General features: G+C 46.6%; 1 protein-coding gene across 4 annotated transcripts in view; it reads right to left on the minus strand.

Annotated features, from left to right (window-relative positions):
* BRD4 (bromodomain containing 4) overlaps positions 1-26,037 on the minus strand; it is an 89,355-nt gene that overhangs the window by 41,407 nt on the left and 21,911 nt on the right. The window contains exon 1 of one of the 4 annotated variants that reach the window (XM_026490326.4): positions 7,442-7,703. The exons of the other annotated variants lie outside the window; for them this stretch is intronic. The gene's annotated coding sequence lies outside the window, so the exon portion shown is untranslated. Of the gene's footprint in view, positions 1-7,441; positions 7,704-26,037 lie in introns of those variants that run through there. 4 annotated transcript variants of the gene reach the window in all.

The raw sequence follows: 26,037 nt of genomic DNA on the forward strand, positions 1-26,037 counted from the left end.
CAGTGAGGCGGACATAGGGAAGAATGACATGGACAATGTGCCAGCTGGCCAGGATCCTTTGGTATGGTGGCCATGGACCAGGCACAGAGAGATACAGGACATGCTGAGTGCTTGGATAACAAGTATCAACAGGGAGGCAGCATCACAGAGAAGGAAATATGTCAGTGGGGTTTTTAAGGAGCCCTGGAGTTAGCTAGGAGAGGGTCTCCACGCAACAGGACCAAAATGTCCACAGGAATAAAAGGGAACAAGTGTAAATGTGGCCCCATCATGAAGGGAGGCCGGATGCACTGAAGTGAGCCCGGGAGGGAGGGTGGCATTAAGTGAGTATAAAGAATGACATGCAGTTTGGTTTCTGCTATTCAATTTCTCCTAGAAAGCAACTTGAGAATTACACAGCCAAGCACATGCCAGGTAAGCTGCAGCAGGCAAGGGGCAGCCCCATCGTGGAGGAGACATTCTGGACCCAGGGCAGTGGAGGAGCCCGGTCAGCCACAAGGACAAAGAATGTCAGGGGGCCAAGAGCATCCCACTGGGAGGAAGCAGTCCCATTTTCCATTAAGCAACGACATTATTCTGAAATCTCCTGGAGGCAAGGTGAAGTCAAGGTAACTGAGTTCTGGAACCTGTGGGCTATAGACTTTTTTCCCTTTCCAAATGGTCTTTCAGGGAGGCCAAGGAACAGAGGGCTCTGGACATAACCACTTTTCTTCACCTTTGAGCCAGGCCAGATGGGCCCTTGAGCCAAGGAAGCTGCATTTTTTGTTCACCAAATGAACAGAGGTTTTTATACAGAAAGCCTGACCCTAAATTTTGCCTCATTTCTGTGGTTTAAACCGCTACCTTCACAACAAAAGCCAAAACACCCTTCCCTAGCCAGCCCTCTCACATTTAATATACAGTAACATTTAAATCCTCAAAACAACTCTGAGACTGCTTCTGGTCTTATCCCCATTTTAAAGATGAAGAAACTGAGGCACAGAAAAATAACTTATCCAGGAAGTAGAAAGATCAGACCTAACTAGTCACAGTAGCCCAGAGTCTAGCACAACTCCTGGGAAGTTTCAGCTGGATTTGGAACCAAGGAAGTCCCCATTTAGGAGATGAACATACAACCCCAGAAGGGTCCAGTACAAATGGTCGGGACAGGCAGACCCATCTTAAGTCACATGAAAAATTAAGGACAAGACCCACACACTTCAATGACCAAGGTCAATTTCACAAGGACAGAAACTGCTAGAGTTCAAATGGAAGGCATGATACAGTTTAACAGATCAGACGGACCTGGGAGACACAAACACCTGAAAGTTTCTTTGAGGAGGCTGTGAGGACAACCAATGACAGGTGACATCCATGGCCCCGATGTGAGGAATCACCATGAGATGCCCAGAATGTCCTGTTCCACACTCACTCGGGCCTCAAGAGCACCCACACCTTGAGAGGCCATGCCCCGACAACCTGCACCTTGCAGCTCAGCCCTTACAGAACTGCAGGCAAGTACAATCCTTATGAAACTTCCTAAGCCACTCACCCACATTTCAGGAAAGAACACGAGGGAAACGAACAAGACTCTCTAGCCTGCTTTGGGCCAAGAAAGAGAGGCACTGGCAAGCAGCTCTGTGTAAGAGCCAGGGTGACTTCTCTGACACACAGATCCAACTAGGTTGACACCTTAAATTCTTCCCACAGCGGACACCCCCACCCTGCACTGCCCCCAGACCACAGCATCAACACTCTCAACAGAGCTGCCACGGTGGGCCCCCTTCCCTGTGACCTTGAAGACCTTTCATTTGCTGCACTGCACCTGTGCGTCCCTGATCTGTCTACAGTGGCTTTGCCAGCCGGCCCCACGCACGCACACACACCTGGAAGCCCAAGGGCAGGGCCATCTTTATGTCATTCTTGTCCTCCTAATATACAGCAAGTGCTCAGTGAATGATTCAGGTACAGAAGACATCCTACACTGACCACACACGAACATCACCCTGGGGATTCTATTCTAGATCAATCCTGAAGCTTTGGAAAAGGAAAGCAGCTCTCGCTCTTACACAGAAAAATGTGGTGACTGCCAGACTTTCACTTGTTCAGCCAATGCATGCCGTGTCAACTACATGCCAGGCCCAGGACTCTGCAGTCAACATGACATTCTTCCAGTGATTAAGCAATACTTGGGCAAGTACCGTAAGGAAAAGGGCCAGGCTGCTCTGGCCAAGGACAGGGAGGGTGTGCGCTCATGTGGTGGGTGGGGCAGAGAGGGACAGAAAAGGACCAGGCTTGTCAAAGAAGGCAGGACCAATGCTGTGACACAGGCACCGTCTGGAGGCAGGGGAGATACCACAGCATTTGAGGAGCTGATGGGGGGTAGGGGTGGAGACAAAGCACAGGGGCCATGTGACCACACTGGGCTTTTGTCCTTCATGTGTCCTTGACTCAGGGTAGAGAATACAGTGGGAGGAGCAAAGGCAGGGTTGTGCTTGGATGGGCATGGAGGGCAGATTCCAGGGTCATTCAGAACACGTAGATACAATAGGAGAATCTCATTCCTGCTTGATGTTTCATTTTCAACTACACCTACACCACTGCAGTTTACAGATGCAAAAGACAGAGAACCCAAAAGGCAATGCAAAGGGACAGGGTAAATCAATGGCTCAGCACCAAGGCTAAATGGGGGAGAGACAAGCCGAAAGCTCAGAAACTCAAAAATCTACCTGCGCATGTGAGAATGGAGGATTCCTGTGATACGGCAGACATCATCTTCAAGCAAAGTTTTGAATCTAAAAGATCCTAAAATGCTACTGCCTGTTTTCATACTGACCTGTGGCCAAGAGTCAGGAGCCACCACTCACTGTGTTGAGTTAGTTGAAGGACAAGGGACAGGAAGAGAATTTCACCTACTGTTTCCAACTCAAAGAAGGCTGCATGATTAAACTGGGTGTCCTATTCCTGGATCTATTCCCAACAGATATCCTACAACAATTTCCCAATTTAAGGAATAAGAAAAAGATGAAGAGAGATTAGATGGTTAGTGCCCTGGTCCCCAAACTGAGTGTCAAGGGTTTCATGGTATCTCAGAGGAGTACCACAGAACTACAGGTACAAGGCAATCAATAATTTCAACATTAGATAGCATTATATGCCTTCTGACAATGTCACATCTTACAAAGCTTGGCATTCAGCAAATGCTGTAACAAAAAGCAAATACCACAGGAGTGCCTGGGTGATGCAGTCGGTTAAGCGTCTGACTCTTGATTTAGGCTCAGGTCGTGATCTCAGGGTTGTGGGACTGAGACCCACACTGGGCTCTGCGCTCAGCAGAGTCTGCTTAAGACTCTCTGCCCCTCCGCACCGCTCCCTAAAAGTAAATAAAATCTTTTTAAAAAGCAAATCCCACATAAAATCCGACATGGACCAGGAAATGCAGGTGGCAGGTATCGGATCTGGCTCTAAGGTCTGAGGAATCAAGCAGTGCCCAACAGGCACACACATTCCATTAAGGAGTAACTGTGATTATGAAAGGGTATAATATTTTCCCTTTCAGTTTCTGTGTTTTATTTCTTCAAACAGTTATTGGGACATTAGTACTTATTCAGTTCTTTGTATCTAAAACTACCTAATAAACAAAACTGTTAGGTATTTCCTTCGGCCTAGGAGCATCACGAAAAATAGATGCTGAGGATGCTGTGAACCAGAAAGTTTGGAAACCTCTGCGTTAATGAAAATAAAAATAACAAATTTTTTTCCTAAGTAGGCCCCAGATTAAACATTCCTGCTTTCAGGGATACTGTCTGCTAACATCCCAACTCCTCTAAATGATCTGAGAAAATTTTAAGGACAGACAGTACTTAGCAGACAATACAACTATGTTTTTCAAATTAACAGAAAGCAAGTTTCATTTCCTGGAGATTAGGAGGCAAGACAGAAACTGACATGAGTAGGCTTGATTCTGGGACTTTGAGGACAAGCAAGAGAAGAGAAAGGCCATATACAACTACCCAGAAATAAGCTGATTTCTGGATATTTGGCCCTAGTTCTGTCCATCTCAAGAGGCTGAGTAAACCTAGGGGGTTGTGGCCAGGTAGATTTTGTACTTGTAGTTCCATCCGAAATCCTGGACTCTCAAAGAGCCCACAAAGCCAAGGGACCCCACCTCCACTCTGTCATGTTCACCCTAACATGACACAGCACCTAGGCAGCAAGACACCAGGGAAAATAGGAGAAGTGCAGGTTAACTGGAAGGCCTTATGAATTCTCCAATGAAATACTGTGACCAGCTTTACGCAAGCCATCAACACACTCACCTGCACTACGGCCTAGGCAAGCTCATCGGTACCTGCGACGTCCTGGGCCAGGGCCCTATTGAGCACTTAAGCTGTACCTGCTTAGCTAATCCTCACTGCAACCCTACAAGGCAAGTGGCAATATCACCTTCATCCCTGTGGTAACATAAGAGTGGATGGTGGCCTGGTCAGTCAACTGGAGGTCACCCGGGGCTGCGTGTATCTCAAGTACTCTGCTCCACAGCTGCCTCTGCTCACCAAGCACAGGGGCAGAGGCCCAGTTGACCAGCACTGCTGGGCCTGGTAGGACTGGCTGCTGGGCCTGGTAGGACTGGTTCGCCCAAGGGCACCCCACTTCCACATTCTGGCATGTATTAATCAGCGGGCCGGGACTGCCCCTCTGCAGAAGCAGCTGAATGCCATGTGACCCTCGAGCTGGGTCTCAAGTCAGATTTCCAGAAGTATTGTTTCCAAAGAATTTCCCCCCAGAAACAAATCAGAGCCAAGATAACTCTCACAGCACCTGGCTGTTTGTCGGTTTATAGTGTGACTCGGCCCACATCCTAGGTGAAATCTGAAACATACTTCCCTGCTGATGTCACAGGGACAGAGTTGAGGGAACAGAGTCCAAGTTGTTATTTATGTTTCCCACACAGTAAGGGCCACAAAGAGCTGTGACTTAACTTAAACCTGTTTCATGCCAAGCAAAATGCTAGCCAATGCCAGCTGACCCTGGCCCTTCATGAAATTACAAGTTCACAGTTACACACATCCTTCAGAGGAAGACACCTCTCCACCATTGCAAGGCTCTCCTATAAAGAATCATTTGGGGGAAGTGCAAGATTCTACCCAGAGATAAAAAGAAGGGGTTGGGGGATCCTGACTTTGGTAAAAATCTAGTACTTTCTCAGTACCACTCAATTTCAACAAATCTTATCCTGTCCTAAGAACCTCTTTCTTGAAATGGTTACACTAGTTATGGAACACTAATATCAGAAGGTCCATTCCCTCCTGGTCCCAGAGCAGAAGATATTTCCATTCATGGCCACAGCCCATTTCATTGTGCATCTGTGGCAGTGAGGAAGCACAAACAGGATTACTTTTCCATCTGACCGGCTCAGGCAGCTGGTGAGAAAAGCATTCGTGTCATCAGCCAGACCGCACTGTCTGGAGCCTGGCCAGTGGCTGTGCGCTAAGGCAGGCAGCTCTCAGAAGACTTAATCCTCCTTCGTGCAGCTTGTAAACCCTGACTCCTGCCCCTCAGACCTGCCAAGCAGGGGCGCATTACCTCAGACTCAGCCCTGTAGCCTGCCTTGAGCAAGGTGACCCAAGGTGGAGATGAGCCACTTTCCTGCTAGGGGAGTGGAGACACACACAAGCTCTCTGTTCCCCAAGGGGGTGGGGGGGTGGGGAGGAGGCACCAGGCTCACATGGACCTCAGTAGCCAGGAGGACTGGGAGCGAGGACCAGCAGATCACAACAATGCCAATCAGAATTCCTTTCCTTTTGCTTTATAAACTAATCAGCAGACCCATTAAATCAGGGGCACTGAGAATTCTGTGCCATCTTTTCCTGCAAAACCTGCCAGAAGCTGGAGGGATGACCAACGCAGCCACAGTAAAGTTCCATTGTTACATACCGTTTACATCATGGTGCTGATGGTTAGAAGTGGGTAGACGGACTTGTGAATTTGAAATGTTCCTGTGGGGGTGCCTGGGCAGCTCAGTCGGTCAGGCACCCATCTCGATTTCGGCTCGGATCATGATCTCAGGGTCGTGAGATCAAGCCCCACATTGGGCTCTGCACTGAACATGGAGCCTGCTTAAGATTCTCTCTCTCTCTGAAACAAACTGAGGGCCTCAGAGGGGAGGGGAGTGGGGGAATGGGACAGACCGGTGATGGGTAGTAAGGAGGGCACGTATTGCATGGTGCACTGGGTGTTATACGCAACTAATGAATCATCGAACTTTACATCGGAAACCGGGGATGTACTGTATGGTGACTAACATAGTATAATAAAAAATCATTAAAAAAAAAAAAAGAAAAGGAAAAGAAAAAAAAAATTCTCTCTCTCTCTGCCCCTATCCGGCCCCCTCAAATAAATAAATAAATAAATAAATAAATAAATAAATAAATAAATATCTTTTTTAAAAAATAAAAAGTAAAATGCTCCTGTGAGGGGCGCCTTGGTGGCTCAGTTGGTTAAGCGTCTGCCTTCGGCTTGGGTCATGATCCCAGGGTCCTGGGATCAAGCCCCGCATCTGGCTCCTTGCTTCTTCCCCTCTCTGCCTGCCGCTCCCCCTGCTTGAGCTCTCTTGCTCTGTCAAATAAATGAATGAAATCTTAAAAAAAAAAAAAAAAAAAAGTTCCTGTGATGGGCATGTAGTAAAAACAAAACTCTGATGTGGAGAAGATCAAAACTGCTAAGCTAAAACATATTCCAGCAGGGGCAGGCTGATTTTTCCAATAAAGAGCCAGAGAGTAAATACAGTCAGGCTGTATAAGACATACAGTCTATTGCAATACTCCATTCCGCCATGCTGTATTGTAAAAACCAGCCCACTGACAATCCTTAGACAAATGAGTTGTGGCCGTGTGCCAATAAAACTCAGACTGACCCACAGGCTGTAGTTTTGTTCCAAAGAGTTCTAAAGTCAAGGGAAGGGAAACATATGACAAAGTGTTATGTTAGAAAATGTTATGTTAGAGGGACACCTGGATGACTCAGTCCGTTAAGCATCTGCGTTTGGCTCGGGTCATGATCCCAGGGTCCTGGGATCAAGCGCCTTGTCGGGCTCCCTGCTGAACGGGGAGCCTGCTTCTCCCTCTTTCTCTCCCCCCACTCCCGCTGGTGCTCTCTCACGCCTGTGCGCTCTCTCTCAAATAAATAAAACCTTTAAAATTAAATAAATAAAAGAAAGATAAACAGAATACAAAATTACAGATGAAATTAGGTAAAGATGTGCAAATGAGTGGGTACATGGAACTATAGGATAAACTGGGACATAGGTGGTGGGTCTGTAGGTGACTATACCTATTAACCCTGAAAACCAAACCAATACATACTTAAAGACAGCCTAGCCTCTTGGTGATCAGCCTCCTTTCATAAGCCCCCACTGACCTCTGTTGGTGTGGTGCATCTCTCTGCCTGTCTGCCTCTTTACCTGGTGAACTGGCCTCCAGGCACTGCTTCTCAAAGCCGCCTTGACCTGGGCCAAGACTCCAAATTAGAGGCTGGAAGGTTATGATAGAAATACAATGCCATCAGGGGCGCCTGGGTGGCTCAGTCGTTAAGCGTCTGCCTTCAGCTCAGGGCGTGATCCTGGTGTTGCGGGATCGAGCCCCACATCAGGCTCCTCCGCTTGGAGCCTTCGTCTTCCTCTCCCACTCCCCCTGCCTGTGTTCCCTCTCTCGCTGGCTGTCTCTCTGTCAAATAAATAAAATAAAAAATCTTAAAAAAAAAAAAAAGAAAGAAAGAAAAGAAAAGAAATACGATGCCATTAATACAAATGATGCATTCCCATTGACCTGGGTCTAGGGCTGTGCCCTTCATAGGAAGGTTAAGTGACATTTTTCTCAGGTTGCCTCTTTTTAAAGCTATTACTCCGGGGGCATCCAGGTGGCTCAGTCGGTTAAGCATCTGCCTTCGACTCAGGTCATGATCCCAGGCTCCTGGGATCGAGCCCCTCATTGGGCCCCCTGCTCTGTGGGGAGCCTGTTTCCCCCTCTCCCTCTGCCTGCCGCTCCCCATGATTGTTTTCTCTGTCAAATAAATAAAATCTTAAAAAATAATAATAAAGCTATTACTCCAACTTCTTTACCTGACTTCACTTTTACACTACCCCCCCTTCCCCAGTTATCTGCTTTTCCAAAAGAGCTGGTATGGTGTACGGGGCACTGAGGTTAACCTACACTGTAATATGGAATGCAAAAGGACTGTTAATTCAAGTAGAAAAGTCCTGCTTTGAAAGATGAACTCTGAGACGGGTACAAAGCCATGCAGACTGCAAAGCTGAGCAGAGAGCGAGGCTGAGTAGTTCTTCCTTCACTTAGATGAGGGCTTTCCAGGAGGAAGGACACACAGGTTTTCCAGTAGGAAGGACACATAGACACCTGAAGATTCTTCTGTTTTACTGGGAAAACAGAAGAATCTTCGAGGCACCAAGAGTGGGGGTCAATGTTCACCTCTCATAGGACAGTGAAAACTACTGAAATGAGGGGGAAAAGAGTGAGAAACTAGGATTAGTCCCAACTAGGCTGATAATATATAGTCTTGGGCTGCCCCGATGTAGATCAGAAAGCTTCTGAGGATGACATCATATGGTATCCTCTGGAACCCTCTCACTTCCAACAAAAGGATAAAAATCAAGTTCATGATCCTCATGAACAAACTTCAAAACTATTTTAAAAAAAGACAATTAGCTATGGTGTTTCCAACACATCAAACACCAGGGAGACAGGTTAGTGCTTGATCAATGTCAAACTCTTTGGGAATCTGGGAGGCCAAGAAGAGGGAGGTGAGTGAAGTGCAGGTGATGAACAACCTGCACAGCCAGTGGCTAGCACCACACAGGGGAGAGGTGGTTCACTGCCTGTGGCTGAAACATTCCAGAACACGCCAGCTCTCAGCACACAAGTCAGCTGTATGTAAGTGGAAACAACATTCAACACGTGAACAGACCCACGAGCGGGAAAGGCAACATTCCAGTCAACGTTCCTACAATTTCATACCCTGGGAAGCAGACGTAACAGGGTGGGGCAGGATAGATTTCCCAAGAGCATATCCTGCCTCTAAACTTCTCTTCAAATCAGTAGCATGGTGGCTGAGAGCAAGACTCAAGGTGTCCCTGGGACCCACATGCTCACTGGGGACAAATGGGCATCAGGAACAGGGCCGGCAAAAGTGTTTCCAGAGATGCCATGACCACTGAGAGCCCTCACAGAGAGAAAAGGCCAAACCAGGCCTTCAATGGCCAAGAGGACACAGAGAGACATGAAGACATTCCAAGCAGCCAGGAACAGTGAATCCATGAAGGACAAGGGCACATGCGGACTCTGGGTTTAGAGCTGCAGGAGCTTGGTTACACTGATGAAGAGCTGATGTTTGGTGGGTAACCTTTACCTCAACAGTGTCACCCTCTGACACTCACTGTGAAGCTGAATTTAAAAAAAAAAGTGAAAAAGATCACATATGTCAGTATCAGGCACTCTCAGGAAATGACTCTAGGAAAGATGACTTTTCTTCTCACCATGCCTCAGTTTTCATCAGGTACAGAACCCAAATAATATGGGTGGGAGTAGGAGAGAACATCACTTCCCAAAGGAAAGGGAACAAAGAAAGTGACAAAGTTAACATCAGAACTGGAAAGACCCCAAGTCCCCAGCTGCCAAAGCAGGAACTGAAAGACTGACCCAAGGCCTAAAGACAGTCAGTCATGAGAGCTGACAGCATCAAAACTAGAGATATTACTTAGGAGTACACAGCAAAGGCTGGTCCTCTGAGAATCAAGGAGCACCAGGAAAACAGGCCAAGGGGCCCACCCTCCACACGGCCTTGACTTCCTGTCAGGCACCTCTTCTATCAGGTAAAGGGTAAGCTTATCACTCCTTTGTCTGTTGGGAGGCCTCAGCCCTCAGCAAACAATCAGTGTCTACTTCTATCCTGACAATCTACCCGCATCAGTTTTGAGGTGGATTTAAATAAACCAACCTCCTCTCGATCTCAGTAACTTTCAGAGTGCAAAGGAGCTGAGCAGGGACAAAACTCACATCATTTCAGAAGACAACAGCCAAAGAAGCAAAAGATCTTGAAGGGATCTGTTGTTTTGTGAGAAATAGTGATCTTACTGCCATTAATCCCACCTAACTTCCACTGAAGCAAATGACCCAGAGAGGTTAAGTCCCTCAACTCTGACAGGAGGGGGGATGCAGATATCACAGAGAAAAGGACACATGACATAAAGCATATCTGATCTCCTTGCAGGACCCACCTGCGGTCCCCCTCCTCTTGTCTCCAGGCCACCGCTCTCCCCCACGCAGCATGGGCCTTGACGGCAGGCAGTGATCCTGCCCCAGAGTCTCAGATGCAGCCAAGCCAACATCTCAGACTTAGATTCTGTCGCACAGCTCAAACTTACTCCCTGGCAGACACAGTCAGCTTGTCCTTAGCGCCCACTTAGGAATAAGAGCTGCTCACTGGTGAGGAGCTTTCAACTCGTCAAAAACCAAAACACCTGCCCCCGTGCACAGACTATCACTCAACGAACTTGCAGCATTCCCCACAACTCCTCACTACCTTTGTATTAAAACTGAAAAATATTTAAGGAAGTGGAACTAACGTTCATCGTGTATGAATCTTCGAACTAGGGTCTAGCATAATGACTGAATAAACAAAAATGTGCACACATGCATGTTCCTCAGTGAAAACGGCCCCGCACTGGGTTTAGTAAGTGGTTTTGAGCTTGTGCACAGGGAAAGCTGGAGACCCAGGCCTTTCCCAGCTCTCCATCCTGGGCCTGTGTCACCAGGGAGAGAGTAGAGCTGAGCTGAGCTAGTGCCCCCTCTATCCACTCTGGGGTCCCAATGCCCTCCCCACCAATGATTCCCACACCTCTGCTGAGGACCTGGGGCAAAGAGCTAGACCGAGGAGGAACAGAGGGGTGTTCTCTCATGTAGCCAGGAACACGAATCAGACCTCATATTCCTCCTGCCTCCCAGCAAACCCTGCACAGGTAGGGATGTGACAGAGCCCCTTCCACTAAGCCTAATACTTAGTAGAGGAGCGCAGGTGTGCCTAGGGCTCACATACTCACAGGCCTGAGGCCTTGTTAAGACAGAAGGACTGAGCAAGTGGAAGAGACTACAGTGAGAATTCACCAAAACCCAACAGGGCCTAAAATCTCAGTAGCCCAGAAAGAGAAATAAGAGGAGGACCCGGAGGATGGTAGTGGGAGCTGCTGCAGAGAGAAAGCAGATACTGTATACTTGCACCTCTGCCTGCCACTCCCCCTGCTTGGAGGATAAATAAATGAATAATAAATGAATAAATAAATAAATTTCAAATACATAAATGAAATCTTAAAGAAATAAACAATTTTAATAATCTCTGAAAAATCTTCTCATTATGGTAAAATGGACTTTTCATAAAATTTACCATTTTATCCATTTTTAAATGTACCACTCAGTGGCACTAAGTACATTCACACTGGTGTGCAACCCTCACTACCATCCATCTCCAGAACTTTTTTGTCTTGCAAAACTAAAGCTGTTAAACAGTAACTCTCCATTCCCTCCTTTCACCCAGCACTCACCGTTCTACTGTGTCTCCATGAATCAGACTACTCTAAGTAACTCGTATAAATGGAATCATTCAATCTGTCCTTTTTCGACTGGCTTCTTTCACTTTGCGAAATGTCCTCATCCATGTTGTAACCTGTGTGAGAATTTCCTTCCTTTTTAAGGTTGAATAAATATTCCACTGTATGGTTAGTTAGGCCACATTTGTTTATCTATTCATCCATCCATGGACACTTGGGTTGCTTCTACCTTTTTGGCCATTTTGACTGATGCTGCTTCGAACACAGACATATAGTCCCTGCTTTCCAAGAAAATGCCCTTATTCTTAAAGGGATGTTTGCCTTAGCACACGAGGTAAAATCACATCTGCAATTCACTTTCAAAAGATCTACCAAAACAAACAAAAAACCTGTGCACTGATAAATATGTGAAGTTAAAAGAAAAAAAAAGTCATTAACTTAAAAACCAGCACCAGCTGCTATGAAGAGAAAGCCAGTGTAAAAATAAGTACAATGAAAACATCATCACTGGAGTGGCTGCTGGCCGGAGTCTGAGCCACGCTCAATTTGCACCAAGGGAGATTAGCACCCAGCGAGACTTTCTCCTCAATGTGAGCAGGACTGCAAGAAACTGAAGGGCAGTGTGCCCTCCTCCCACAGGGAATGCCAGCCCTGGTCTAGCTACAGTCACCTAACTTAGGCATCCCACAATCTGGGAACATTATGACAGGGGGAGTGGGGGGGGGGGAGAGCAAGTTTAACATGGAGGCTATTTATTGTAGGAGCAAAACAAGACCAAAAAAAGGGCAGAGGATGGGATCAGTCTCAGAGACAATTTTAAGAAGCTGAATCCCAATTGTTGAGGTCAAGGGAGAGTCCAGGATTAACCTCAACTGCTGAACCATCACAAGACAAACTGTCTCTGGTGAAAAGCTGATTACCAGGGAATAGGAGCAGAGCAGAGTAGCAGCTGAGTAACAGGGCTGAGTAAGACCACACAGGAAATTTTGTGCCCAGAGAGGAGAGTACCCAGAAGAATATCAACTGAAGTCCCTGCTGGGGACGACTCTGCAGCCTCTTGGATGCGGACACCGCAAGGCAAAGTAGAGACAAGGCGTGTGCCATCTGGTCTCAGGCACACAGCTGCTCCTGAGATTCTTCAATCTGGCTGCTTGGGCAACCTAACCAGAGGACTGGGAGAAATGTGTTTGTCCTCTGAGAGATGAATAGTAATATGAAAGGGGAGGAAGTGGACACCATCCTAGAAAAAAGCACCAGAGCCTAAAGGAGAATTTTAGACCAAGGTAAACACAGGGAGAGGTGAGATGTGAAAGTAACCTCCAAAGGTTTCAGAGCCTGGGCAAAACGTGATCCTGGGCCTCCAGGCTCCTCATAACTAGGAGGGGACTGGCATGCAGGATCCACCCATAAACTCCTTCCCAGAAGCTGTTTTGTGAGACACATGCAGAATGCAGCCCGGACTACTGACGCTGCCCTGAGCACACCCCCCCCCCGCCCAAACTCACTGGCGCAGAAGCAGAGAGAGACTCTGCATTTCCTTGTTCAGATTTGGCCGCTGAGCAGCTCATGCTACCCAGGACAGTGCCTGGCATCAGGCCAACGTGAGGAAGTCAACACATGAGGGCAGCCTCCAAGCTGGGTGGCGGGTCCCGTCCCCAGCAGATGGAGGAGGGCAGAGCTCTGAGTCCACCCTCAGTGAATGGCATGAATGAGCTCTTTCACCAGCGAAGGAGAACACCCAACAGTACCATCTGCTGAGGGGAGAGAAAGGTCAGAGGAACAGGCACGAAGTCCTCAGCCCTCCACACTCTGGTAAAAACAATTGCCCAGGTCCCTATCATTCAAGGCGGCTGGAACAGACAAGGCCTAACACAAGAAGCTAAACAGAAGCTACAGTCTCTCTGTCCTCAACAACTAGGGGAAACCAAAGTGCAGAACCACACCAGATTTTCTCGTCTTTCTTCTACCTCTGGCTACCCTTGTTCAGCTCCCCACATCCCTGCCCACCCCTCACCCCACTTCCAGGTTCAGACACAAGTGCCTGGAGCCAGCGAGGATTGAGATGCTTCATCCCAAATGTCTCCAAACCACCGCAGAGGAAAGCTTAGGCTTCTTACTGAGTTAAAATCAGAAAACAGGTGGGTATCATTTCCCCAATCCCAAACTGCTATCAGGAGAGCTCAATCTAATGAAACCAAGAGCTTGGAAGCCAAGAAAGGTATGGCTCACAAGCAATGGGAGCAAAGTGTGTTCGTTGGGGCACTGGACCACCCCCCTCCCACCGGGAGGCCACCCACCACTACTAGCTCCTTGCCCTCAGACAGGAAGGTAGAGGGCACTACGTCCCAGGGGGACACTGGCACCTCAGCAAGGGGCTCAGGTCCTGGAAGGATTCCTGAGGAAGTGCTCTTTCTCAGGTCCACAGCAGAGTTCACTTTATTGTTTTATTTTGTGTCTCAGAGAGGTCTGGTTTAAAGGCAGGAGAGACAAGTAAAAAAAAAAAAAAACAAAACAAAAAAAAAAAAAAACAGAAACAAAAACAAAAACACCTGACCTGCAGGTTCAGGTGGGGGGAGGGTGTCACACACTTCACACAAGGTGTTTGAACAAGGTACTTTTGAAACCCAGAGAACAGAGCTCCTTAAGACTTTATGGAGGACCCATTTGGAATTAAAAATAAGCTCCCATCAATCCCCTCCCAACCCTACAAAACTTAATGACATTGAAAACAGAGACTAAGTTGCCTGACATGCAAATTATTACAAATGTATTCAAATAGAGTCTATGTTAAAAATTTAGTACTGGACCATTTCAATTCTCTTCAAAATGTAGCACTGACTTATAATGGAATTTTTGATGTGCCTTCACTAATCCTGTTACCATGTTAGAGCACAAAAATAGAATCTGTTCCCTTGGAGTTCACCAGTTGCCATAGAAATGGCATCAAAATGCATTATACTTTCGGGTGAAGAAATGCACCATGGGTGCTGAAGAAAAATCCCCATCAAATCCAGTTCAAACTCAAATCCCTTTTATAATAAATGGGTGCAAGTACCTCAAGTATACCTAGACCACCGCCCAAACAGACGTGCTTACAGGCCTGGCAGAAGAAGGAATTTCACTCATTCACACAACACAAACATATAGAACATCAGCCCTAGGGAAGATCCTGGAAGCAAACACAACTGACCTGGCCAGGCTGCCTTCTTACTGAGACCCACCATAACTCTGCCCCCACCCTAGCACACCCCAGAAGTGATCAAGCTCAAAGCACACATGCCTTCTTCCGGCTCCAGGTCCACAGCTGTCATGTTTCTGATTTGTTCCATTTTCATACTGACCCATATTCATGAAAATGTAAGCTCCGCTCCCCCGAAATAGACACAAGGTCCCTGGTGGATAAGGTCACTATCTCTAGTGAGTAAAGGCAGAGACACAGGCCACTGTAGATAGATCTGATTTCAACCCAAGCTTTGATTTGAGATGTTTTAAAAAGTGTTCTTTATAAATGAAAAAAGCCTTACTGCATCACAGAAGTAATGGTCCCACAGCAGGACCTAGATGGGAAGAGGCAGGTGTAAAGGCACTCTGGACCCTGCAAAACCCCAAATCAAGGGGTTCTGGTAAGGGCTCCTTCTGTTAGCTTTGCTCCTGTAATGTGAATATTGTTCCTCCCCTCATAAACAGTATCTACTTGGCCTGCTCTGCTTGACTTTTGCTGCCCCCCTTTGCTGATATATGCTAATATGTATCTGTTATGTGCTAGTATGTATGTTTTGGCATAGGTCTGTAAGGAGATGGGTGTTGAGGTGAAGAACAGGCTGAAAATCAACTCCTGGCTGGCCAAGAAACAGGACCTTGGGAATGAGTGGGTATACCCCATCTTTGGTGGTTTAGGTAAAAACTTTGGATTTCTGACTCAGCCACTCAACAAACTATGTATCTTGCAACACTGTAAGCTCTTGGGATTCAACACAAAGACACCTGCAGTCATGGGTTCACATTTCAGCCCACAGGTGGGGGGATGGGGACGATCAAGAATGAAAATGACAACTAAAATTATGTGGTATACTACAGAAAAAAAAGAAAGCAGGGGCACATGAGATTGGGGCTTTTTAAAAATTTTTAAGCTTTTTAAAAAGGAATCCCTTGGGACTTTCACAAGCAAGGTTCTGTGGTTTCTGACCTCATATCCTCCGTATTATTCATTAAATGGGATACCAGTCCACCCAGAAAACAAACTTAAAAAAAAATACTACTTATTTATTTTTAAAGATTTTATTTATTTATTAGAGAGAGCACGCGCGTGTACGCACAGGCAACTGAGCACAAGCACACACGGGCAACTGAGCACGAGCAGGGCGAGGGGCAGAGGAAGAGGGAGAAGCAGACTTCCTGCTGAACAGGAAGTGGGACGTGGGGCTTAATCCCAGGATCATGACCTGAGCTAAAGACAGACACTTAACCGACTTAGTCACCCAGGTGCCCTGAAAACAAACTTCCTCCACAGAAACATCTTTCACGGGTAAAATACTCTAAAGCCAGATATATATATCTATATAGATATATATAGATAGATATATCTATCTATCTATATATATATAGATATATCTGCTATATACACCAAGGCTTGTGGCTTACTTAAAATTGCAGCTTCTATTCAGTAATACCATTTTTACACTATCATCTTTAAAGACAACGAAAAAGGACAGAATTTATTTACCTTTGATAATTTACGGACAAGACAACACAGCTTGTTCTGTATCACAACTTTACTTTTAGCCTAGACGTTGATTATAACCAGTATAGACACATTCTGTTGCAGAATCAAGTGTCAGTCATGTCGCCTTAGATTTTACCCCTCACGTAGGTTAGGGTGACAGCAAACCCTAGGCTTACATATTGTTACAGTCAGAAAGATGCTAATTCCTTTCAGTACACCAGTTATTTTGCTGATAGTTACTAAATGATTCCCTAAATAAATGCCACAACTGCAAGCTGAATGACAGCTATTCAGCTGACCAAGTCCTGATTTTTCATTTCACAAATATGCTCCATCTTTACTTTAGGAAAGCAAGCCAAGAGGCGCCTGGGTGGCACAGCGGTTAAGCGTCTGCCTTCAGCTCAGGGCGTGATCCCGGCGTTCTGGGATCGAGCCCCACATCAGGCTCCTCCGCTGGGAGCCTGCTTCTTCCTCTCCCACTCCCCCTGCTTGTGTTCCCTCTCTCGCTGGCTGTCTCTCTCTCTGTCGAATAAATAAATAAAATCTTTAAAAAAAAAAAAAAAAAAAGGAAAGCAGGCCAAAAGAGAGTCCCCTAATTATTTTTTTTTTAAGACTTTATTTGTGAGAGAGTGAGAGTGCACAGTAGGGGGAGCAACAGGTTTCCCACTGAGCAGGGAGCCTGATGCAGGACTCAATCCCAGGACCCTGGGATCATGACCTTAGGCAGCCGCTTAACCGACTGAGCCACCCAGGGACCCAAGAGTCCCCTAGTTATGACAACAAGCCACGTAACGACCTGGTCCTCTCTCTATCCCAGAATCCTCAAAGGTTTCACAGTTCCTATGTGCTGAAGGCAAAAGAGCCTTACGTCACAACCATCTGGGGAGATGCCTTCACGACCCTTACCCTTCACTGCAGATTCTGGTGACGTCTCTACACCCCATGGGTCTCTCTCTGCTGCTGGAAACCCCGGCCCCAGAAGCCCTTGGCATTATTTGGATTACACAATGGACTATGTGAAAAACTGTTTGCCTAATAAGGCACCATGAGCACAAGAGAAAACATCTACAGATGTTTTCTGAAAAACCCAAACACCCCAAACTGAAAGCATCCTAAGTCCTGGGTTTCACAATTTCAGCCCCAAGCAGATTCCAGCAAAAGGAGAGGAGCTCTCTGCTCAGCACTGGGCAGGCAGGAGGACGAGCACGCTCTCTTGATGTTCAGTGCCCTTGGAAAGGCTGGCTCATGTCAGACCACTATGCCAAGTGCACACCCAGGCGTCCTCACGACAGCCATCTACAGCTGATGCCAACAGCTTAAGGGGGGACCAATGGAAGCACCACTGAAAACAGTGACTTTGAGGGGCGCCTGGGTGGCGCAGTTGTTAAGCATCTGCCTTTGGCTCAGGGCGGGATCCTGGCGTTCTGGGATCGAGCCCCACATCAGGCTCCTCCGCTAAGAGCCTGCTTCTTCTCCCACTCCCCCTGCTTGTGTTCCCTCTCACTGGCTGTCTCTGTCAAATAAATAAATAAAATCTTTAAAAAAAAAAAAAAGTGACTTTGAGACAGAAAAACCAGTGAATAACAAACTCCTCTTTAACTCAAAACAAGATTAGCTAACTCTGGAATGTCAATGTAAAAACTGAAGCTAAAAAATAAACCTGAAACTCAACAGTTTAGCTCTACCAGAGTGGTTGATGAGGGGGGTTCCTGGACACTTGAAGTCCTAGGAGAGTGGCCCTGGGTAGGACCACCACAAAGTTTCACACCACTGGGAAGGCAGGCTTATCTCTGTTCCCATAACACCAGATTAGAGGCAGCCCGCTGAAAGGGGAGCGGAGCAGTTGAAGGCACAGGAGCAGAAGCAACAGTTCGCAATGTGATAGCAGGCAAGGAGAAAACTATGCCGTTTTACCAAAAGAAAAACAGTGAACAATTTAACTGCCATGGTAGAGGGCAACAACCTTAGGCAACCTATGCAGGCGCCACTTATTATTCTGTGGTGAATTAAGATCAAAACTCAGCGAGGGGGCCCCCAGCTATCTGTCTGTTAGAGGCAAGACATCTCATTAAAAAAAAAAAAATTGTGTGTGTGTGTGCAAATATACACAACATAAAGTTTACCATTTTAACTATTTTTAAGTGTACAGCTCAGTGGCATTAAGTACATTCATACTGTTGTGCAACTATCAACACTACCCTCCAGAACTTTTTCATCATCCCAAACCAAAATTCTGCCTTAAATAACTCCCACTCCACCTCCTCCCCCACCCCTGGCACCCACTATTCCATTTTCTGTCTCTAGGAATTTTATAAGGTATCCCATATAAGTGGGATCATACAGTATTTGTCCTTTTGTATCTGGTTTATTTCACTTGGCATGATGTCTTCAAGGTTCATCCATGTTGTGGCATGTGCCAGAATTTCCTTCCTTTTTCAAGTGAGTAATATTCCATTATACAGCTATGCCATGTTTTGTTTATCCACTCGACTGTCAGTAGACATTTGGATTGCTTCTACCTTTTGGCTTCTGTGAACAGTGCTGTTATGAACACTGCTGAAGGCACACCCCTTTCTACCCGAGGGCAAAGATTTCAGAAAGTTTTCCATCTCAAATAAATAGCAGGAATAGCTTCAGCAGCAGTCAAGGCCCCAGTTCCCAGATTTCAGCAGGGCCCAAATGTAGCTGAAACAGTCAACTGGGTCTTAATTTAATAAACCAGACCACCATTCCCTCAAGTCCCCAGACTAAGAAGATGGTGCTCAGCAGTGAAGATAGCAAAGGAAAAATCCAGGGGTGGAAATAAATAAAAACCTTTAGCCAAGCATTCCCAGAAGAGCCTGCAACTTGCCCAGTATCAAGTCTCTCCTCATGACATTGTGCCCCTTCTAGTATGCTCTACGTTTGTCACCTGACCAGGGTGAACTCAGGTACAAGCAGCAGTTTACAGAAGTATACAACTGACAGCATTCAGGGAACCTTAAAAAATAGTGACTCCCTGGCCTGTTCCCACAGAGATTCCAATGAAAAGGATCCTGGGTGGGGGCCAAGTATTAGGATTTTCAAAAACTCCCCAGGTGATTCTAATACCCAAGCCAAGATTGTGAACCACTGTACAATCAAGATCAAGAAATGGGGCACCATGCCAGGACATACCGGAGTCCACAAGTTTTCACATATATAATTCATGGCAATTTGCTCATAATCTGAAGCTAAACATTTCTGTGTTGAGTAAAATATAAATGAAAACACCAAAGTGGAATGCTCTCCTTCACTTGCATTTCTGCAGCTGTAACTGGTTTTGGTCTGGATGGGCAGTTCACAGTGGAGGAGACACCCCGACCTCTACGTACACATGTGACAGACAAGGCACCAGGCACTTCACTGTGATCTCCACCAGCTTAGACGAAAACACCCTCATGTAGAGATTTCCTGGGTCCATTCATTTCCTCTTCAGTCCAGAAGCCAAGGGGATGAAAAGAGGAATGGTGGGATAGGATTCTGCCACTAGCACTGAATATGATTAAAAGTTGGCTATAATTCCAGAGCTAATTTCTGGGTGTGGAAATTTCCCCTTTCCCACTGCTCTTGCAGAAAAATCTTAACATACCACGGCCAACCAGAAACCTAGGGCAGGCTCATGTTCCAAAGGTAACATCAAGCCAGTTCCTGGGACTTTTCTCTGCTGGATTCCCAGGGAAGAATGTTGTAAATGATGGCTGGGTGCCAGGGCTAATCCAAAATGAACAGAATCACTGATCTCCTCGGAGCCTGGAGCTCTAGGATCTGGCTGACATCCAAGATTCCTAGGATGCAGAGAGCCAGTATGGGGCGAGGCATGGAGTTTGGGGCCCCGTGTGGTAAAGTGGCACGACAGTCAAGAAGAGTGAACAGCATGGGGCAAGCTATCCTAGACCCGGGAAGCCATTCAGGGAACAAAGAATTACATGTCTACCTTCAAAAAGGGAAGAGATAAAACTATTCTTTAGCTATGACTGTTTCTGCAACTGCCTCAACATTCAACACCGTAACACTACCTGTGCTGTGTAGACTCTCCAAGTCAGCCACCCATCACAGGGGCCATGAAGGGGGACACTGGACCAAGGAACAAGAGATACAGTTGAAGCTCAACCTTGGCAGACCCTGCCCACTCCAGAGAGTCAGCTTGCTAAAGGAAGTTACGCCACATCTGAACTCCGACTGCAGCCTGGGGGTGGTCTGGCAGCTACGTAAAATGTGTCCCTGCCACCTCAGGGCACCTGGCAAATGTTAGGAGCCCAGTGATTCTAGTCAGGTTCCCCTTCTCTCCCACAGACATGCTCATTGTTGCTTGCACATGTACCATTCTGACACTTTCTTAAAAAAGACTTGAGTGCGTGTGCAAGTGGCAGAAGCGGAGGGAGGGGGGAGGGTAGCAGAGGGAGAGGGACAAGTAGACCCCATGCTGAGTTTGGAGCCCAACGCAGGACTCGGATCTTGCAACCCTGAGATCATGACCTGAGCCAAAATCAAGAGTCCAACATTTAACTGACCGAGGCACCCAGGCACCCCCTGACACTCCTGATTTCTTTCTTTGAATATACTAGACCTTCCCTGTCTGGAATACCCTGTCCTCCACAGCACCCCATCCTGGCAAACCCCTCTCCTTCAAAAAGCCTTCCGTGAGTCCCTACCCCTACCCCCACATACACCAAGTCCGCCTTACGTCATCTTCTCAAGGATTCCTGTGGCCAGATTTTGTCTCATCACAAACACAGGATTTACTCAATGCTGAGAAGCTCGATGCTTTTTCCCCCTAAGATCTGGACCAAGGCAAGAGTGTCCTTTCTTACCACTCCTTTTCAACACTGTCCTGGAAGTCCTAACGAATTAAGAAAAGGAAATGAGAGATACAGACCAGAAAGGAAGGAATAAAACTTTTTATTTGCAGATGACAGGACTGTCTATGTAGAAATCCCAAAGCATCTAAAACCGCCTGGAACTAAGAAGCAATTATAGCAAGGCTGCAAGATACAAGGTTGATACGCAAAAAGTTAACTTTCCTATATACCAGCAATGAAAAATTGGAATTTGAAATTGGAAGCAACCAAGCATCCACCAAACTATGATGGTGCTTGCTCCTTTTCCTCCAAGTTCATACTGCTATGAATAGCATCAAGTCAGCACCTGGCAGGTTGAAAGGTCCCAGTAAATGTTAAAGAAAGCCAGAAACCAACCACAAATGCCAGTCACACAAAGCCTAAAGTCTAGGACAGAGACCCAGAAAGAGGGCAGGATGCCTGCAGATGAGTCAATATGTCTTCAGACAGCAGTAATGCAGAGTATGTGATGGCTGCTAAAGTCAACAGAGAGCCCAGGCAATCAGCATAGGAATGGATGGCACCCCAATGCACAGTCCACTGATCTCTCAACTGCACCAAACTCCGGCTCCTGAAGCAGCACTCTGCTCAACCTCAGGCTTTAAATTTAAGATATGAAAACCCAAGCGACTAAAGGAAGACAAACTAACTCTCAAATCCTCTGAAAATTCAGTTAACAAAGGAGGTATATTGACAGGCGTCTCTAAACTGGAGAACAACTGATTTCTCTCCACTTCTCTAAACACATGACCCCTTTTGCCTCCCTTTCATGGGGAGTGGTTTTTGATGGTGGTGACACCCAACACCGCCCCCCCCCCATATGAAACATGTACTTCAAATCCAGCAAGACCTTGGTTCAGATCCTATCCATACAACCCTGGGCAGGAACTGCAGTCCGAGGCCTTTCTTCTTGTAGGATTTTTAAATATCTACCTTGCGTTTCTGTAAGGACTAAAAAAAAGAAAAAAGCAGTTGGCACAGCTTCTAGCAAATGATTTTAAAAAAAAAAAATCAGCTCCTTCCCTTTCCACACACAAATAGGTAATATCAAGATTTTTTTTTAAGATTTTATTTATTTATCTAACAGAGAAACAGCAAGAGAGGGAACACAAGCAGGGGGAGTGGGAAAGGGAGAAGGAGGCTTCCCACTGAGCACGGAGCCCGATGTGGGGCTCGATCCCAGAACCATGACCTGAGCCAAAGGCAGATGCCTAACGACTGACCCACCCAGGTGCCCTTAATGTCAAGATTTAAAACAGTAACAGGCTTTGGTTACATTCTCACAATCTTGACAAAGGACACAGCATGGCAACCAGTATGGCACTTTCACAGGTCAAAAAGGCCAAGGAAACCTGTCACCCTCCTGTGACCAGGGCACAGAGGCTATGAGGCCTTCTCAAACTGTTCGTGAGGCAGTTCTAAATGTACTGAGAGCATTACCCTTTTCTGTTGCTAAGCACGTATCAGATGGAATATATTACTCCCTCATCTTCATGCACGAACAACATAGAGAAGCATTCAGAGCCCCTCAAGTATGCCTTCACAAAATTTGTAAAGAGCCTTGTGGGGGCTTCCCTTGCTTAAGTTTTTTACTCATCAAAACCTGACACACTCCCACACCTTCCTTTGTTTTGTCTGCTGGACAAGTATAAGAAATTTTCTATTTGCATAGTCAGCAGGTCTCTTTCAGAGCATGTTGACTTTTCATCTGCTTTTTGATCTCTGCCTTTGCACGTGGCTCAGGTCTAGTGGGAAATGCCCCACGTGCTGACAAAGGGAATACAGATGTGGGCTCCCACTAGGAGCGTCCTCATTTCCTGATAGGTGGATGATGTAAGAGGCAGAAAGCAGCCGTCTGAATTGGATAAGAAGATGGAATGCTAAGAGCAGAATAGAAGGGCCCGGCTTAAACCAAACACCCTGGACTCCCAAAGGACCAGCAGCAGGGAGAAAGGGGTGCTGTCTGCAATGTCTCCATCCCCAATCCTAATCAGGCCTTTCTGCAATCTCATCCTTAAGATGAAGGTGAAGCACAACAGGAAGTTCTGTTACAACCAGTGTTGCTAGCTGGGAGAATCACTATCAGCAACAACATGACAGGCCGCCACATACCTGGTTATTCGGCAGCCAACATACTCACAACCCAGTTAATTTGAACTTCATTATTAAGCACTGGTTTACTGATGGCCTCTGCAAAACACACAAACATGGGACAGAGGTAGAAGTCCACAAACAGAAATATTTACTGTAAGCACTGCCAAAGTACTTGGTTCATTTCTGCCTGAATCTTGGCTAAGTCGGTAACAAGATTGTGGTTAATTGAAAAGGATGTCCAAAAAATAAAAATAAAAGCTGCAAAATGCTTTCCTGGCATTCTTTTTTTTTTTTTTTTTTTAAGATTTTATTTATTTGACAAAGAGAGACACAGCGAGAGAGGGAATACAAGTAGGGGGAGTGGGAGAGGGAGAAGCAGGCTTCCCGCTGAGCAGGGAGCCCGACGTGGGGCTCAATCCCAGGACCCTGGGATCATGACCTGAGCCGAAGGCAGACGCTTGACGACTGACCCACCCAGGCGCCCCTTTCCTGGCGTTCTTAACGTAAAAGCCTGTGGTCACATCACTCCTCTCCCTACTCCCCACCCCTCACCCCCCCGAAAAAGGTACGAAAGTGCACTTCTATACAGCTTCCCTAAGAGTTGTGAACTAAACCAAAATTATAACAATCTACTTCCTATAACCAGAAAATCAGCTTAACAGAAAGGACGCCAAAAAGCTATCCCTAAAGACACAATCCAACTCCACCCAAGGTCTCAGCAAAGAAAATAGGCCCCATGCTGCTAAGAGATCCCTAAGCAGTCCAGGCTAATGTCCTAGGATTCCAGCATTTGGGTTAACTGCTGGCACATCACTATGTCACCTTTATGGGTCATGCCCTGCACAGATGACTTCTGCTGGCACAGAGCTGTTCCCTGTCACAGGGCACAACAAACACTTGCAGACACAGACACCTGGGGAGCAAATGTGCTCAGCTACCACAGCTACCTGCATGAATACCCGAGGCTCTAACCTGACACTGCTCACTTGTGATCCACATGCCTTATAGCAGAAGATCCCAGCATCTTTTTTTTTTTTTAAGATTTTATTTATTTATTTGACAGAGAGACAGCCAGCGAGAGAGGGAACACAAGCAGGGGGAGTGGCAGAGGAAGAAGCAGGCTCCCAGCGGAGGAGCCTGATGTGGGGCTCGATCCCAGGACTCTGGGATCACGCCCTGAGCCAAAGGCAGACGCTTAATGACTGAGCCACCCAGGCGCCCCAGAAGATCCCAGCATCTTATTAGAAGGTGATCATGTGGGCGCCTGGGTGGTTCAGTTGTTAAGCGTCTGCCTTCAGCTTCTGGGATAGAGCCCCACACTGGGCTCCCTGCTCAGCAGGAAGCCTGCTTCTCGCTCTCCCACTCCCCCTGCTTGTGTTCCCTGTCAAATAAATAAAAAAAATATTTTTAAAAAAATAGAAAGTAATTACGCATGAATGAGCAGAGTGTACCCCCACATTTTGAGAAGAATCTTCCCCTAGAGAGTTCTGCAACTTTCACTAAGTCACACAATTCTTTTGCAGTGATATCCGTGCTCAGTCAGCAGAGTAATCAACTCAGGGCCCCTTGGTAGAAGTGGGTGATGGGACATGTGGGGCATCCAGGTTTGGCCAATCCCAGCTAAAAAAGCAATTTGGGGAGTCCCTGTAAAAGATGCCCTAACCTCAGGCAGAATTCCCAATATGGACAGATATAGAGAGGCAAATGGAACAGGGACACGTTTCCAGGGCTCCTTTGGTGGCCCAATATGAGTGCACTCCGTGGCATGCCATCAATGCTTCCTCCTTCCTGCAGCAACAGGCTGCCACAAGGCAGCCACCACTCCGGAGCAGGACCCAACATTCTGGTGCTATCTGTGACCACCCATTTCTATACCTCACCCACACCAAGGATCATAAGCAAAAAATGACTTGACTGCTGCTCCGCAAAGAGCTTGTAAGGTGGCAGCTCTCATCTCTGGCTGCAAAGTTAATTTTGGGGGGAGCTTGTTTTAAAAACCCATGTGTAGAGCTGGGAGTGGGAGGAGGAGCTGACTACAAAAAGGCACAAGGAGAATTTGGGGGGGATGCTAGAAATACTGTTTCTGACTCTGGTAGTCAATCTGTCAGAGTGACTTTTACAGCAAAGTTAAGAAAATGAATAAACAAATAAACCACGACTGGGCCCTGCCCACTTAGACCTGCTGCCATGCAAGGAGGGCACACACAGACCTGCAAGTGCTGAACAAAAACAGGAATAGCCTGGTCTGAACACCAAGCTCCAAAGCTGAGCTAGGAGACACCAGTCACTGTTAGGCTCATGGCTCCTCATCTGTGAACCCATGCTTCACAGGGCCGACCCTCAGGGCTGTCCCGTGGATTAGCAGGTTTACAAAGGGTGCTGCCATATGTGAAGTGCTCAGTGTTGTTTAATAACAGTTATTAAGAGCAAGGGGGATGGAACCCAAATATTCTATTTTGTGGACTAGAAATCCACCTGTGTAGAATGAGACTCCTATAAATCAGAGCCACTGGAAAGCTAAACAATTAAGTGTTAAAAAGTACTTTTCTGAAAGGAAAGCTCTAGTTGAAGGTAAAGAACGGGTTCTGTGATTTGTGGTTTATACTTAAGACAGAAAACCAGCAAGACTAACAATCATAAAACAGTAACAAAAATCCTTGTGGGCTGCACGACCACAGCATTTCCTGCACTCACATCAACCGAGGAAGAGGACTACTCCTAACTCAGAGCAGGGGGAAAACGGATACTCAGCTTTTGAGTTGCAGCAC

The sequence above is a fragment of the Ursus arctos genome, unplaced genomic scaffold, assembly GCF_023065955.2.
Source record: "Ursus arctos isolate Adak ecotype North America unplaced genomic scaffold, UrsArc2.0 scaffold_14, whole genome shotgun sequence".
Classification (NCBI taxonomy): Eukaryota; Metazoa; Chordata; class Mammalia; order Carnivora; family Ursidae; genus Ursus; species Ursus arctos.